Genomic DNA, 16,147 nt, shown 5'->3' with positions numbered 1-16,147 from the left:
AGCATACGGTGGCGACTGTGTCGGATGGAAGATGACTCAGGCAAAGACGACGACGATTCGTGCTCATGGTAGGAACGAATCAGAATAGGGCCTGTTGGGGATCTTGTGGCCAGCTAGAAGGGGGGTTGAATAGAAGTTACCCCTAATTCGATCGCTTCCTACACTTGTTAGTTTGCACAGCAGAAATACAAACTAATATGAATACAAAGAAAGCTAAAGACAAAGGAAGAGCAAACCGCTAACACGTTCCTTTAACGTGGTTCGGTGATTAGGGCTTCTACTCCACGGCTGTTTGTAAGATGGACGATCCTGATCCGTCAGTGGATGACTCCTGGCAAACTCCAGGTAGCTTATGTATCTCCTTGTGGGTAGAGAAACCTTAATACAACTCTCACAAGAACTCTTGAGAAGTTAGGGCACTAGTAGATTACTAATAGGAGTTAATCACCTCTATTTCGTCAGCCTTAACTAAACTCCAAAGCCTTGGTTATATAGGCCATGATTTGGAAAACCCCGTCTACCAGTCGATTGTCAAAATCATCAGTCGATTGTCCTCTATGGAGATTCGACCATTACATCCCAATAACTCGATACCAATCGACTGGTAAAAGTACTAGTTAACTGTTCCACACTGGTTGAGCGAACAAAAGCATTCTGTTCGCTCCCAATCGATTGCCCAATCGACTACACCAGTCGACTGATGCAACTATCAGTTGACTGATACCCGAGTACAATCTCTCAACACTTGGACCCTCACCCTTACAATTCACTTGACTCTTCATTGCAACTTTGACTTCTTGCCTTCAAGCCTACTTTCTTTGGCTCTCGTCCTTCGAATGCACCCAAGCCTGCGACTTGTCCCAATGTCATCCTTTGCGTATGCCTCGAAGTTGTTTCCCTCGACCCTTGTCCTTGCTGTCTTATCCACGGTCCCTCGGATGCTCCATCCTTCACCGGACCCGAAGCCATCAACCTGAGTCATATGTGTATCCTACAAATCTGCACACTCATATACACATATCAAATACAAGGGTGAACCTAACTTAAACTCTTTGCCCAAACATCAAAACACATGGTCTCACGGACTAATGGAATTGCTCCAACAATCTCCTCCTTTTTGATGTTTGGCAATCATTTAAGTTAGGAAAAACAAATAGTAAATAAACATGCTAAAAACAATGGACTTACGTTGCCAAGGCTACACACTTGGACTTACACCGCCGAATGGACTTACGTTGTCAAAACTACACACTTAGACTTACACCGCCGAATGGACTTATGTTGCCAAGGCTACACACTTGGACTTACACCGCCGAATGGACTTACGTTGCCAAGGCTACACCCCGATCAAAATTAGCACTGAAAAATAATTTTAGGCTGGTATCAATCGACTGCTAGAAGCACTAGTCGACTGCTCCTATCGAATTCAACTCACAGAACCATTCTATGTTCGAAATATACTATTACTAGTCGACTGACACCCTAATTTTAGCCTAATCAACATTTTGAATCCAATTTCAGAAATGCGTCAATAATTTCACAAATCTCCAAAGATCCCCAAATTTTATGGAGAGGTCTGTTTTACTAGTGTCTACTTGAAAAAAATATATTCAAAAATGTATCTATCACAAATCCCAAGATTGACATTAAACCCAAAACTATCTAAATGGTTTAATTGAACCTTGATTTAAAGTTCTAATTTTGGCTTCCTCTTGATGTATTTGCTCATACTAACCCACAATACATCCCTAGCATTGGTTTATATGACATCTATACATCCAAAATCAATTATGATGCACTATGATCCCAATGTCATATTTTCAAACATAAAACACAACTCAATTGTACCAAATCTTTAGGTTTAAGACTTAAGTCTGTATCCAAACCACTCGTCACATTCCATGACCCAACTTAGACTCCCAAGTAAAACTCACTTGAGATCCATTGATTATGAGTCTCAATTTAACTCTTTGAGCTCTCCCTAGAGCTCTTAACCTTAGTCACCTCCCTAGGTGACTCATCCACAATTGCTAGGCCACATCGGTGCACCTCCGATGATACTTGGCCTACAAACCTAACCTTCTTAACCTTGGACACCTTGTCCTTGGTTAATTTTTCCTTACCTTTAATGACTTTCCTTTTCCATTTATTGACTTCTCCTTGCTATAGTCATATACAACCCTAGCATAAGACTTTCGCTTAGCCTTAGAGACACTAGATCGGTCTCCTAGACCCAATCTATCATTGTTAGGTCTTTGACTACCTAACACCATACCTAAACTCTTAGATCCAACATTGAATCTTTCTAGGGTTTTCTCTAACTTATCAAGCTTTGCCTTCAGAGCTTAATTTTCCCTTTCTAGGTTCCTAAACCTAGAGTCAACATGTCCACCATGGATATTCCTAGACCTACTTTTTCTAGGCATGTATCTCCCCTTCTTGGGATTAATGCCTAGGTTCTCTATCACCTTATTCTCCTTAGGTAATAAGAATTTAACATGTCTAGATCTATCATGCATATGTCTCCTAGGGTTATAATCGACATTTACCCTATTCCTATCATGATATCTAAAGCTAAAGTTATGCATGGGTAAATAATGAAAATTATTTATAGTATGCATGGAGGAATGAAAATTTGAATTGGATTTCAAATTAGGGTGTACCTCCATTACCCTTGAAGCTCCCCCTTGACTCTTGCTTCTCTTCTTCTCCCATTTCTTTAGATGTGCAAGTTTCTTGATCTTCCTCTTCTTGGGGAATTTGGTGTGGTAGTGGCCCTTCTCCCAACACGTGAAGCATCTAATGCACATTCTCCTCCTTTCGGCTTCTTCATTCCTACAACCCTTTTTAGTTTTAAAATTAACTTGAATGGGTTTAGGATTTATTTTATTTTTACCCAATGGACACGTACTCTTGTAGTACCCCTTTTCATTGCACCCGAAGCAAGTGATATGGTCCTTTGACTTCACGTCAGTGGTGGTGCTCACAAGGTTGACCTCCAAGACTTCTTCTTCACTTGTCTTGGATTCTTCTTCAACACTTGAGGATATTTCCTCATCCACACTTGTAGATGGAATTTCTTCATCCTTCTCCTCTTCGAATGTTGAGCATGTCTCAACTTCCGTTTGCTCCACCTCTTTTTCTTGAGCTATTAAATCCATCTCCTTGGTCTCTTCTTCCTCTTGTGTAAGCATAGGTTCTTCCCATTGAACCTTCTTTATCTTTCTCCACAAATCATGAGCATTCTCATACTCGCCTACAACACTTATTACATTAGAAGGAAACATATCTATTAAGATTGATATTACCTTGTTGTTTGCCTTCGATCGTGAGGTTTGCTCCTCCGTCCAATATCGTGGTCGGAGTTTCTTCCCTTTCTTATTCTTCGGGACTTCGAACGGTTCCTTGACCACCATCATGGTGTCCCAATCCATGTAGAAGAAGACCTTCATCTTCATCATCCAATATGTGATGTCCTATAAGCTTCCTCCTCTATATTTTGGCGGTTCTATTAAGTCGATCATCTTTTTCTCCCTTGGCGGTTAGTCCAATGGAGTGTGTCTTCGCTCTGATACCACTTGTTGGGGATTTTGTGGCCGGCTAGAACGGGGGTTGAATAGAAGTTGCCCCCAATTCATTCGCTTCCTACACTTGTTAGTTTGCGCAGTAGAAATACAAACTAATATGAATACAAAGAAAGCTAAAGACAAAGGAAGAGCAAACCGCTAACACGTTCTATTAATGTGGTTCGGAGATTAGGGCTCCTACTTCACGGTTGTCCGTAAGATAGACGATCCTGATCCGTCAGTGGATGACTCCCTGGCAAACTCCGGGTAGCTTACGTATCTCCTTATGGGTGGAGAAACCTCAATACAACTCTCACAAGAACTCTTAAGAAGATAGGCCACTAGTAGACTACTAATAGAGGTTAACCACGTCTATTTCGTCAACCTTAACCAAACTCTAAAGTCTTGGTTATATAGACCACGATTTGAAAAACCCCGTCTACTAGTCGATTGCCAAAATCATCAGTCGACTGCCCTCTGTGGAGATTCGACCGTTATATCCCAAAGGCTCGATACCAGTCGACTGGTAAAAGTACCAGTCGATTGCTCCACACTGGTCGAGCGAATAGGAGCATTTTGTTTGCTCCCAGTCGATTGCCCAGTCGGCTACACCAGTCGAGTGATATAACTATTGGTATCCCAAGGTTGTTTTGATGAGATCAAAAAAGTTAAGTTAGGTCCTATTGTATTTAATCTTGTATCTAAGTGTGCAAGAACTTAGGAGCACAGGAAGTCGAGCAAAAGACACAACTAGTGAGAAGGACGGCACGAGAGAGAGAGTTGACGAGCTCAGTGCGTCTGAGGAGTGAGGTACTACGGAAGAGTACATCGGCGGATGAGAAGGAAGCATGCAGTGTTTCCGAGGGACGAGAAGCCAGAGCGGAAGATTGCTCAAGGAGCAAAAGATGCAGCTAACGAGAAGGACGGCATGGGAGAGAGCCGACGGACTCGATACACTCGAGGGACGAAGAGCTACGGAAGAGTACATTGGCGGACGAGAAGGAAGCACGCGACAATTCCGAGGGACGAGAAGCCGGAGCGAAAGCTTGCTCGAGGAGAAGGCCGGAAGTTGGGTTCGGGTGAGCCCTATTTCGGATGGCCGAAATCACCTAAGCGAGCGGAGCCGGAGCAGAAGATCCGAACCGAAGAAAGCGGAGCCAAAGCTGGAGGCCCGGAGAAAAACTCAACTAAAAGTTGACTTTTCCCCTTCAAGGTGCTCGGAATGATTCTAGGCGCCCAGAACCATTCCGGGCGCCCGAAGTAGTCCGAGCGCTCGAAACCCAAGTTTTATCACTTTCGACGTGGCCTTTGATCGACACGTCGGGGATAAAATTTTATCCCATTCGAGGTTCCTAGAACGCTTCCAGGCGCCCCGAGCAAGGCTATATAAGCAGCCCTGCTCCCAGAAGCTAAGAACAACAAGCATTCTTGCAACAACACTCATACACATCTCAGTTTTTGTTTAGCTTCTTATTTTCTGTGTTTTCACTGTTGTAAAGAGGCTTCTCCGCCTAAAGGAGAAATTAGTGCTACTATATTCCTTAGATTAACAATCTCCCCGATTGTAACCAAGTAAAACTTCTAAGCTTCTGCTTTTCAGTTTATTTATTATTTAATACAAGTGTTCTTTAATTAAATTATTTACCTGAGAAAAGTTTTTTTGTTTGATTTTGTGCAGAGGCTATTCAACCCCCCTTCTAGCTGGCTACCAAGGGCCCTACAAGTGGTATCAGAGCCAGGACGCCTCAGAAGGACTGACCGCCGACCGAAGCAATGAGATAGCCGGAGATAACATCTACCCACCAACGTTCGAGGGGGAGTTCTCGTTTTGGAAACGACGAATGGAGGTATTTCTTAAAACAGATTTTAATATTTTATTAATAATGAAATATGGTTATGAAGCTCTAAAGAACACAAACGGAGAATAAATTGAAAAACACCTCTGGACCAAAAAGCAGCGCGATGACTTTACGTCAAACGGTAAGGCTGAATATCATCTAATAAGCATACTACTGGTGGAGGATCTCAACAGAATCAGCAACTACCAAAGTACGAAAGAACTTTGGGAAAAATTCTTGAAGATCTACGAAAAATCAATTGAAGCCAAATCCAACTCCTCGATGGACATCGAGTTGTCGTCAGAAGAATCTGAGACCGAAGAAATTGTCGGGACAACCCTTATAGCCGAATTCCTTCCTAAATACACAGAAAGCTCATCCCAGATGAGCATCAATGAAGGGGGGAGTCTTCGGAGGAAAGTATCTCTACAAGGGGAGCATCAGAAGTCGACAAGGTAAGTCAGGTACGGTCTCTACCTCCTGACCAAATGTTTAAACTTATAAAAATATTATCGAAAGATGCTTGCAAATTAGAAATTGAAAATAAAAAATTATTAACAGAGAATATTTTCAAAGGAACTCTAGCAATAGCTTGTCGATTAGAGGATTTCGACAAACTAAAAATAGAAAATGAAATGTTAAAAGAACAAATACAAATTTTAAAAGTTTCTACATTTTCAAAATTATTTTCTTCAAATTTTAGAAATTATAATAGACTAAATTGGAAATTTAAATTTCATAATGGACAGATTAAAAATTTGTCAAGAAAGAATATACCTAAAAAATTTCTTGTTAATCCGGTAGGAAAAAAAAAAAATCTATTTTGGATTCCAAAATCATGGGTGTATTAATTTTTTTTTTTGTTTTAACTTGTGTTCAAAATAAATTGGATCCCAATTTTTTAGAAAGAAGAATTCAATATTTATCTTAAGGAAAAATCTCAAAAAAATTTTTGTATCATTTGAATTCTTTAAATATTTAATTATTTTGCAAGAGTTATCCCTGCTAACTTTTCTTCATCTAAGAAATTTTTTTTGATGATTTTTTTTTGAGTTATTTAAATACAAATATTCAAATATTAAGAATATTCAAAATTATAAAATTTGAATATATATATATATATATATATATATATATATATATATATATATATATATATATATATATATATATATATATATATATATATATATATTAAAGAACTTACTGGTAAAACAGTCAACTGCGTTAAATATTTGTCAAAAATTATATTAGATTTTTTTTACTTAGATAAATATAATTACCTTATATAATTGATTTAAATGTTTATCTAAATGCAATTTTTTATAATCTTGAAAATGTATTTTCTTCTATTAAAATGTATACTTTATTTTTTTCAGAAAATATTTCAAGATTTCTAAAATTATCTTAAAGCTTCCAATTTCGTTTTTTTTAATTATTCACTTAGACTTGTATTTAAGATTCACAAGTCATTTCTTAAATTCAAAGTTTCTTTTAAAACTTTAAACTTTCTTTCTTTTTGAAAAGTTACCCTTAGATTTTTTTTTATCCCATTTTTTATGTGATCAAAGGGGAAAAAGGGACACTACAACAAAAACTGCAAACAACAACACCCCTACGACAACGGTTTTAAGAGAAAGCGTTGCGTATTTGTTCAAAGACAACGGTTTTTGCCAAAACCGTTGTCTTTGAACTCCCCATTAAATATAAAAGACAACGGTTTTGGCAAAACTGTTGTCATTGAGCAATATTTTTTTAAAACGACAACACTTTTTACAACGGTTTTATAAACCGTTGTCTTTATCCGCGTTTTTAGCGTCTATGACAACAGTTTTGAAAAAACCGTTGTCTTTGGCTTTATTCGTTTCGTCATTTCCGCTCGCAGTTTTGCTTTCCCACTCTGCAAAAATTTTTTCGCGCCGTGTTTTTCCCTTAGCGTTCCCAAACCCTAAGCCATTTTTCTTTCCTCTCCTCGACTATCTCTTCACGCCATGACACCAAATGGAGCGATCCGTTTCGTTGCTCTCCTGCTCGCGACGAAGGCAAGAAGCTATTGCTCTTCCTCTACGATTCTTCACCGGTCACTTCAACGGAGACTTTCCCACTTCTCCGTGGCCCCGGTAGCCACTTCGCCTTCTTTCTCCGCGCCGTAGAAGCTCCTCGTCCGTTGCTTACACAAACCGTCGCCCCCTCTTCTCTGGTGGACTTTCGCTTCCGAGGCTCGGATCGACGCCGCTGTGTCTCTTCCCCCAGCTCTGTCCGGGTTTGGGTGGCGAACTCCTCGGCCGAACTGTCCATGGAGAGATTCTGGCTGAATCTAAACCCTTTTCGGTTCAGGCTGCTGCGTCGGGATCGATTCCCCTGATAAAGGTGATGCCTGTGAGGTTTTATTGTTTGCTTGGCTCCCTTTTTGTTGGATTTAGGTGCTTTCTTATTTGGGAAAGGGCTTCCGAACCTTACTACCTGTGCTCACTCCCATCCCACCCCCGCGAAGATATCGTTGCCTCAAGCTCTTAGTGCTTATGTGAGCTTTGTGGTTTTGGAGCCCGATCCTACTTCGACTGGGATTATGTTTATGGGAAGTTGAAAAAAACCGCACCAAGAATCAACAACCGCAGTGGATTTCCCAATCCACTGCGGTTGTTGATTCTTGGTGTTGTTTTTTTCAAGTCCCTTGATTCATTTTGATTGATGGTCCTTGGCCTTGTTTTAATTACTTAGCTCTGCAATTTTCCTTTTGGTATACTGTTATTAGGGGATTTGCCCGGTTTGTAAATGTTGGGGATGAAAGGGGAGAGACGCCTCTACATCTTGCAGCACGGCGAAGATGGACTGAGTGTGTCCGTGTACTCTTAGACCATGGGGCTCTTGTTTCTTCTTCCACTAGGGAATATGGGTATTTTGACTGATTTATATACTCGATCATTTGCCATTATGTTTATGTGTCAATTTTCTGTTTTGAGATCGAAATCCATATTTTTCAGTCATTCTGGGAGCACTCCTCTACATTTGGCAGCTCACGGAGGAAGTTTGGATTGTGTTCGCACATTGCTTGCATGGGGAGCCGATCAGCTCCAGAGGGATTCATCTGGGTGGGCATATTTCATCTTTTCAAATTGCCTATACTTTTGGAGAAATTGGAACTGCTTGCTTTACAATTGAAATCTTGAACAAACACATAGTGTAGATTCTTTGTTAGTTGGCCTTTTGGTGATTATCTTCCAACAACCATGAAATCTCTTTTTAGGAATTTTTTAGGCAGCATTTAGCCTTTTTATATTTTGGCTGTCTTTTGTTAGTTGAGATGAATTATAATGAATCAAAATTTTCCATGCATTAGGAGAGTCAATTTAAGGAGTCTCTCTCTCTTAATTTTCTACTTTTCTACTAACAAACTAATTAAAATTTCTGTGTTCATGGAAGTTCTGTCTTTGTTTCACTGTTATTAAACATATGCTGATCCATATTCCACAGACGAATACCTTATTCTGTAGCTATAAAGCACAATCATGGAGCTTGTGCAGCTTTGCTAAACCCATCAGCAGCAGAACCTCTTGTTTGGCCTTCTCCATTAAAGTTCATCAGTGAACTTGATCCAGATGCAAGAGCTCTTCTAGAAGTAGCTCTGATGGACACTAACAAGGAAAGCGAGAAAATAATATTGAATGAAAGAAAAAAATTGTTGTCTCCTGCAAATGTGGATGAAGCATTTCATGATGATGCTTCTGAGGTATTACAACATCTCCTTGATTAAGCATTTCTAATGATTTCCAACTTATAATGGATTTTAGGCTAATAGATCTTGCGGCACCACAGAGGCTTTGGTGAACGTTACGACATTTTAATAGTTATTTCACTTGTTGAACATATCTGTCTAACAATGGACAACGGTGCATTGTTCGCATGATTGTGATAAGAGATCATAATGATTGAGCTAAGTTTGAGCATGTCTTTAACCTTGTTTAAAGCACAATGATGGATACTTTTCTGATGTACACTTGAATAAATTGTTGATCTTGCACGGTCCTATTCCATAAAGAACTGCACTGAGCTAACAGCATTGTATGCGTTTTCTTCTATTCATATTTTTTTTTATCGATTATAGTTATTGGCAATGAGAATTTACTATATATTGTTGCATGAAGTTGTCACATTACTTATTTTTCAAGGTATCTGAGAGCTAATTACCTTCAAGGGAACATTCCATCCGAGATTGGAGAACTTGTGCACCTTACCATCTTGTAGTTTTTACATCCCCTTGTTTTCTTTTGAAATGTAGGGACTTGTCAAGCAATTTGCGCAGGGGCACAATTCCTCCATCTATTGGCTCTCTGAACCCATTATGATTTCTGTGAGTCTTCATGTGATTATTGGTGGCTAGGCAGTTTGTTATTGCAGAGTTAACTGTTTGACTATGAGTTTTTTAACAACTGTAGGAATTTATCAACAAATTTCTTGTTTGGTGAAGTTCCAATCGTTGGAATCCTTGTAACTTTCCAAAGCACTTCATGAGTAACTCTTCTATTCTCTTTGATGCTTCATTGGCTTGCTCCATTAATTGTTACATGTTATCCAATTGTTTTCTACTTGGGCAATTGAAGTTTTTTTCCCCATTACACAAGCGTTCTCTTCTATCTTTTTATTTGACATATAGTGCATAACTAGCGTTCTGGGTGAAAATATCTTATTAGTTCTACTCAGTGTTAGAATGTGTTATGTTAGCACTTTGCATTTGACCTTTCAGTGTTTGTTGGATAAGTTTTATGGCATTGCCAACCTTAAAGTATCATGCTTTGATTTGAATATGCCACTGGGCTAAATTGAACTCAATGAAGAACCATATGATTTATATGATTGAGATCGTTGCAAATTTCCAAATAGCTGTGAATGTTATGTAATTTCATTTCCTTCTATACCAGTTGCTAATTTCCAATAACATGCTGCACAAATAAGACAACAGTAGTGCAAAGCTTAATTGTATCATCAATCCATATGTGTTTCAGCAAGTTAAGATAATTCTTATTCGCTTACATGTATATTTTATCTTTTAATGTCTTTATAATTTGTTTATTTTTATCAGATCCTACAGCTTAATTCTGCATATTTGATTGCCAAGGGAAATTTGTATACTCGGTCACGTGAAGATGCAGCCAGTAAGTTGCTGGAAAAGGCTTTAAAGATTCAGTTGGGAAGAGGATTTTAGCTTGCATATTATGGATTTCGATCACACAGCTATTATTTTCTCATTTTGATGTGTGTAGTTAATTTTTGAAATTTGAAGATAACATTTTCATGGATTGAATGTAGTAAATATTTAGTTTTGTATTGGTGGTTTGTTTATATTAAATAAAGATTGGTTGTTTGTTATTATCATGTTACAACATGAATATTAAAGACAACGGTTAGAAATATTGTAAAAAGTACGTAACCACAACGGATTTTTTTTTATAAAAAGTGATAAAAGACAACAGTTTTATCTGTTGTAAAACATATTAAAATTATCTATCACAACGGTTTTTAAATTAATCTGTTGTAAAAAGAGTCTACCACAAAGGTTTATTTCTGTTGTCGAAAATATCTACCACAACGGTTTTAAAACGTTGTCGTATCCTTCGTAAACAAATTTTGAGCATGTAAACAACAACGGATAAAAACCGTTGTCAAATGTCTACAAAGACAACGGATTCAAAACCGTTGTTGTAGGGCAATACATTCTACAACACCCTCAGTTACAACGGTTTTTTGACCCTATGACAACGGATATTATCCGTTGTCGTTTGCAGTTTTTGTTGTAGTGGAAGATTAAGTTTAGGGGAGGTAGTAATTTCAAATTTCACTTTTTTCACTTTAATTGCAAAATTATTACTTTTATTTTATATTGGTTTACCCTAACTTAACTTGAGTTGCTCATAAAAAAAAAAGGAGAGATTGTTGATAACCCAAGGTTTTTTTGATGTGATCAAACAAGTTAGGTTAGGTCCTATTATGTTAAACCCTGTGTCTAAGTGTGCAGGAACTTAGGAGCATAGGAAGTCGAGCAAAAGACACAGCTAGCGAAAAGGACGACACAAGAGATAGAGAGCTGATGGGCTCAATGCATCTGAGGGACAAGGTGATGTTGAAGAGTACACCGGCGGACGAGAAAGGAGCATGCGGTGTTTCTGAGGGACGAGAAGTCAGAGCGAAAGATTGTTCGAGGAGCAAAAGATGCACCTAGCGAGAAGGTCGGCACGGGAGAGAACCGACGCATTCGGTACGTCCGAGGGACGAAGAGCTGCGGAAGAGTATGCTGGCGGACGAGAAGGAAGCACACGACGATTCCGAGGGACGAAAAGCCGGAGCGGAAGCTTACTCGAGAAGGCCGGAAGTTGGGTTCGGGTAAGTCCTATTCCGGATGGCCGAAATCACCTAAGCGAGAAGATCCAGAGTGGAAGACCCGGACCGAAGCAAGCGGAGCCGAAGCTGAAGGCCCGGAGAGAAAGTCAACTTTTTCCCCTTCGGGGCGCCCGGAACAATTCCGGGCACTCAGAGCAGTCCGGGGCGTCCGGAACCATTCCGGGCATCCGGAACCATTCCGGGCGTCTGGAGTAGCCCGGAACCCATGTTTTATCACTTTCGACGTGACCTTTGACCAGCGCGTCGGGAATAAAGTTTTATCCCATTCCAGATGTCTGGAACGCTTCCAGGCGCCTCGAGCAGGGCTATATAAGCAGCCCTGCTCCCAGAAGCTAAGAACAACAAGCATTCTTGCAACAACACTTGTACACATCTCAGTTTTTATTTAGCTTCTTATTTTCTGTGCTTTCATTGCTGTAAAGAGGTTTCTCCGCCTAAAGGAGAAACTAGTGCTACTCTATTCCTTGGATTAACAACTTCCCCGGTTGTAACCAAGTAAAACCTCTGAGCTTCTGTTTTTAAGTTTATTTATTATTTAATGTAATTGTTCTTTAATTAAGTTGTTTGTCCGAGAAAGGTTCTTTTGTTTGATTTTGTGTAGGGGCTATTCAACCCACCTTCTAGCTGGCCACCAACGATCCTACAATAACTACCAGTCGACTGATACCCGAGTACAATCTCTCAGCACTCGGACCCTCACCCTTATGACTCACTTGACTCTTCATTGCAGCTTTGACCTCTTACCTTCAACCTTACTTTCTTTGGTTCTCATCTCTCGGATGCACCCAAGCCCGCGGCTCGTCCCAATATCATCCTTCGTGTATGCCTCAAAGTCGCTTCCCTCGGGCCTTGTCATTGTTGCCTTGTCCACGGTCCCTCGGATGCTCCATCCTTCACTGGACCCGAAGCCATCAACCTGAGTCATATATGTATCCTGCAAACCTGCACACTCATATACAAATATCAAAAACAAGGGTGAACCTAACTTAAAACTTTTGCCTAAACATCAAAATACATGGTCTCACGGACCATTGGGATTGCTCCAACAGGCTGACGAGATTACTCGCTGTGACCTCTCGATGGAGGAACCCACAAGATGGTCGAGGCTAGAAAATGACACCGACAGTGCACGCGGAGAGGAGGCGGCGATGGTGCGAAGAGAGGAGGGCGGCGCATGGATCAAGAAGGAAGCTAGGGCACGATGAGAATAGGAAAATGTGGAAAAGAAATGAAAATGAGTTTCAAAAAATAAATATTTAGGATAGCTAAAAAAAGGTCGTTCTCTATCTCATTTATCTTCATAAACTATAAAAAGACTCTTTTAAAATCTAAAAAAATTCCTAAATATTCTATAAGGTAATTTCCTCATTAACCTTTAGTTTTATTTAATTGTCTTATCTCATAGAAAAACTCCTCCACCCCTAGCCACTAGCGATCGACTATAAGTTAATTTTGTGATTTATCTCCCTTCATATAATCTAGGGACAACATGAGCATAATCATTTTTTGCTATAACAAACCCTACATATCGATATCTCATGGATAAGAGCTAACCATGCAATCATCCATAACATTCAATATCCTTTGAACAAGGTTACAACGCCCCCAGGGCGTAACGCAGATGGTGGGTACATAGTATTTCTGGTATAATAATCAGGGGTTGAATCTCTCAAAAACTCATGACCTGAAATTCACCCCACCATACGTTTCTTGCCTATATACCTGAATTTACCTCCCTCCATATCCGTGGGACCTACTCTGGAGTCGCTGAGGTGGCGGATTAACTTTTGAACGAGGTTACAAATTGCATTATTTATGCCTCGTGTAGGGCAATGATAAAACACTCTGAGAGTAAGAATATCAAAATTTAAATTTCAACTGAGATAAATATTTTGAATATCAATTTTTAAGTGTGTATAAATTATATTTTAAATTTAATAAGATAGATAAACTAAAAAGAAATGTTCATTATATTTGGGATTAAAGAGAATATATTATTGATATGTTATTAAAAAGATTGTTATATAATGACGCAGGGAGTATTAGAAGTCTCCACTTGTTCTAAAAAGTTAATAGCCAAGCTGAGGATGTAAGTCAGTCTCAAGATAGTCCAATAGAATTACCCCTTTGACGAGTCATCTCATCAGCTGTCTCGATCGAATCAACTCCACCGATCCGATCACCCTACGTGAGTTCAGCTCCATGAATTAAGTCGCTAGCTTGGTCAGATTTTATCGGTCAATTTTCCTACTCCCATCGCCCCTCTCAGTCGACTCAGCTCTCTTGACTCAAGGCCATCAGTCTGATCAGCTTAGCTTTGCCAACCAGACACTCAACTCCTCCCCTACTCAACCTCGGTGACTAGACGCTCCCACATACAAGACTCCCGACTCATTCCTTTTGGTCTCCCCCAATCTGACTCTCCTTTTATTTAGTGGATCAGACAATTTGGTTCAATTAATTTCATATCTCGTGGGTTGGCTTCATAAGTGGAACAATATGTGAGATAGCGTGTGAGTTGTCAGAGCATGTTGAGCGATCTACAAATAGAGAACGTGGATGACAAGATCATAGGATACGACAGTGATATCATGGCGATACGTGGATATGACATTTCCCCTACTAGAATATGATATTCAATTAATAAGGAGAGAAATGCTATTATATATAATAGTGTTATAAAATGAATTCACATATGTAAATAAAAGCATACTAACACACGAACATAGATTGATTACATTTTCCTCATTTACTATTCATCTTTTCCATCTCTCTCGCCAGACATCTTATTTGAATGTCAGAATGGCTGGGCTAGGACAACTCCTAGCTTCCCTTCTAACTTCTCCTTCTTCCTCTCTTAATCTCCTGTTTTGCGAACTGTTGGATATTGGGGCCTAAATGGACCAATACGATTTTGAGGAGGAAAAATCGGAAGCCATCAATTGTTGAAAGTCGTAATTGACTTCAAAATTGAAATCTACGTTTCGCGTAGATAGATTTAGACTATTAATTTGCTCAAAACCGATTAAGGGTGAATGAGAAATTAATGTTCAAAGTCGGCCCAAAATAACGTTGGTTATTCATTAAGGAAATGCAAGGGAGAATAGTCCCACATCGGAAATTTCCGATGTGCATTCCTTACTTATTAATAATGTTGAGTTATTGGAGTTAACTCAGAAAAGTACCAGGTACTCTCTGCTCAGGGGCGAGCAGGTGCTCGCACCTGTGAGCCCGCCACCCGCCACGTGCGCAATGGGCGCTTTGTAGGCGCACTTTGCACTTCGCGAGGAGCATTGAGGAGCTTAAATTTATGCTCCAGGTGACATTGCAGTGCCTACATGGCACTCGGGTGACGTGTCAGGCTAGTACCTGACATGGCAGTGCCTATGTGGCATCCTCGTGGGCAAAGGGAGATGACTGGACAGTTGGTTGGGCGAACGGATGGCAGCCGTTGATCAACGTTGATCAAAGAAGTATGGTGGATCGCTTGTGATGCGATCTAGAGCGTTGGATCACAATGAGTCACGATCTGACGGCTTGGGATGAGACATGATCTGAAGCATCGGATCAATGGATCCAGATCCGATGGCTGATAGATCTGAGGGTCACAACTCTTAGATCTGATGGATGAGATTAAAGGGGCTATGTGAAGGGTTATAACTCTTCAGTCCGGACGGCCCAGATTAATCCACCCAAAGGTCACACCCCTCCCTAAAGCCTCTTCCTTCTGTATAAATAGAACCCTCCAGATTGGAATCAAATCACTCAACTTAATCTTCTCTTCCTCAAGTATTCACTCACTCATCTTGTGCATTCAAGAGTCCAAGAAGCCTACGAGAAGGTTCGCTGGTCTCGGAAGTCGGAGTGCTACGATTCCGAGACGATTGTCGTCGTTGTATCTTGGGAACGAATTGCAACAATCCGTTAAGCACCGTAGCGGAGCAATATCGTTTACAGAGATAGTGTCGAACACTAGCCTCGACGATCAGTTTGCATACTCCGGAATTTACCGGAAACAACACGAACTTCCTTATCAATGACCTCCCTTTGATACATGAGACAAACTTACACTGTGACGATCTCAGATAAGACATACAGTAATCTTGACATTGAACCAACCAATACATAATTAATGACCTTATCAAAGTTTTACCAAGTCAATATGATTCATCGTTAAGAAAGCATGAAATAATAATTAATTATCCTGCTCGACTTTTATCAAGTCAATACGTTTAATCATTAACAAAGGACGAAAGTGTAGACAATGGAAAAGTGTCACTTCGAGAGCGACCATAAGACTCATCTACGGCGACCATAAGACTCATCTACGGCGACTTAACCAACAAT

The 16,147-nt window shown here is 39.9% G+C and overlaps 1 long non-coding RNA gene across 1 annotated transcript; it reads left to right on the top strand.

The window, feature by feature from the left end:
• Window positions 1-8,032: 8,032 nt before the first annotated feature.
• LOC122040145 lies at window positions 8,033-8,423 on the top strand. Its single transcript, XR_006128528.1, has 3 exons — window positions 8,033-8,057; window positions 8,160-8,300; window positions 8,389-8,423. It is a non-coding gene; the product is annotated as an uncharacterized LOC122040145 (long non-coding RNA).
• The last annotated feature ends 7,724 nt before the right edge of the window (window positions 8,424-16,147 follow it).

The sequence above is a fragment of the Zingiber officinale genome, chromosome 2A (genome assembly GCF_018446385.1).
Source record: "Zingiber officinale cultivar Zhangliang chromosome 2A, Zo_v1.1, whole genome shotgun sequence".
NCBI lineage: Eukaryota > Viridiplantae > Streptophyta > Magnoliopsida > Zingiberales > Zingiberaceae > Zingiber > Zingiber officinale.
Note: the sequence above shows the minus strand (reverse complement) of the source record. Positions and strands in the feature narration are given on the sequence as shown.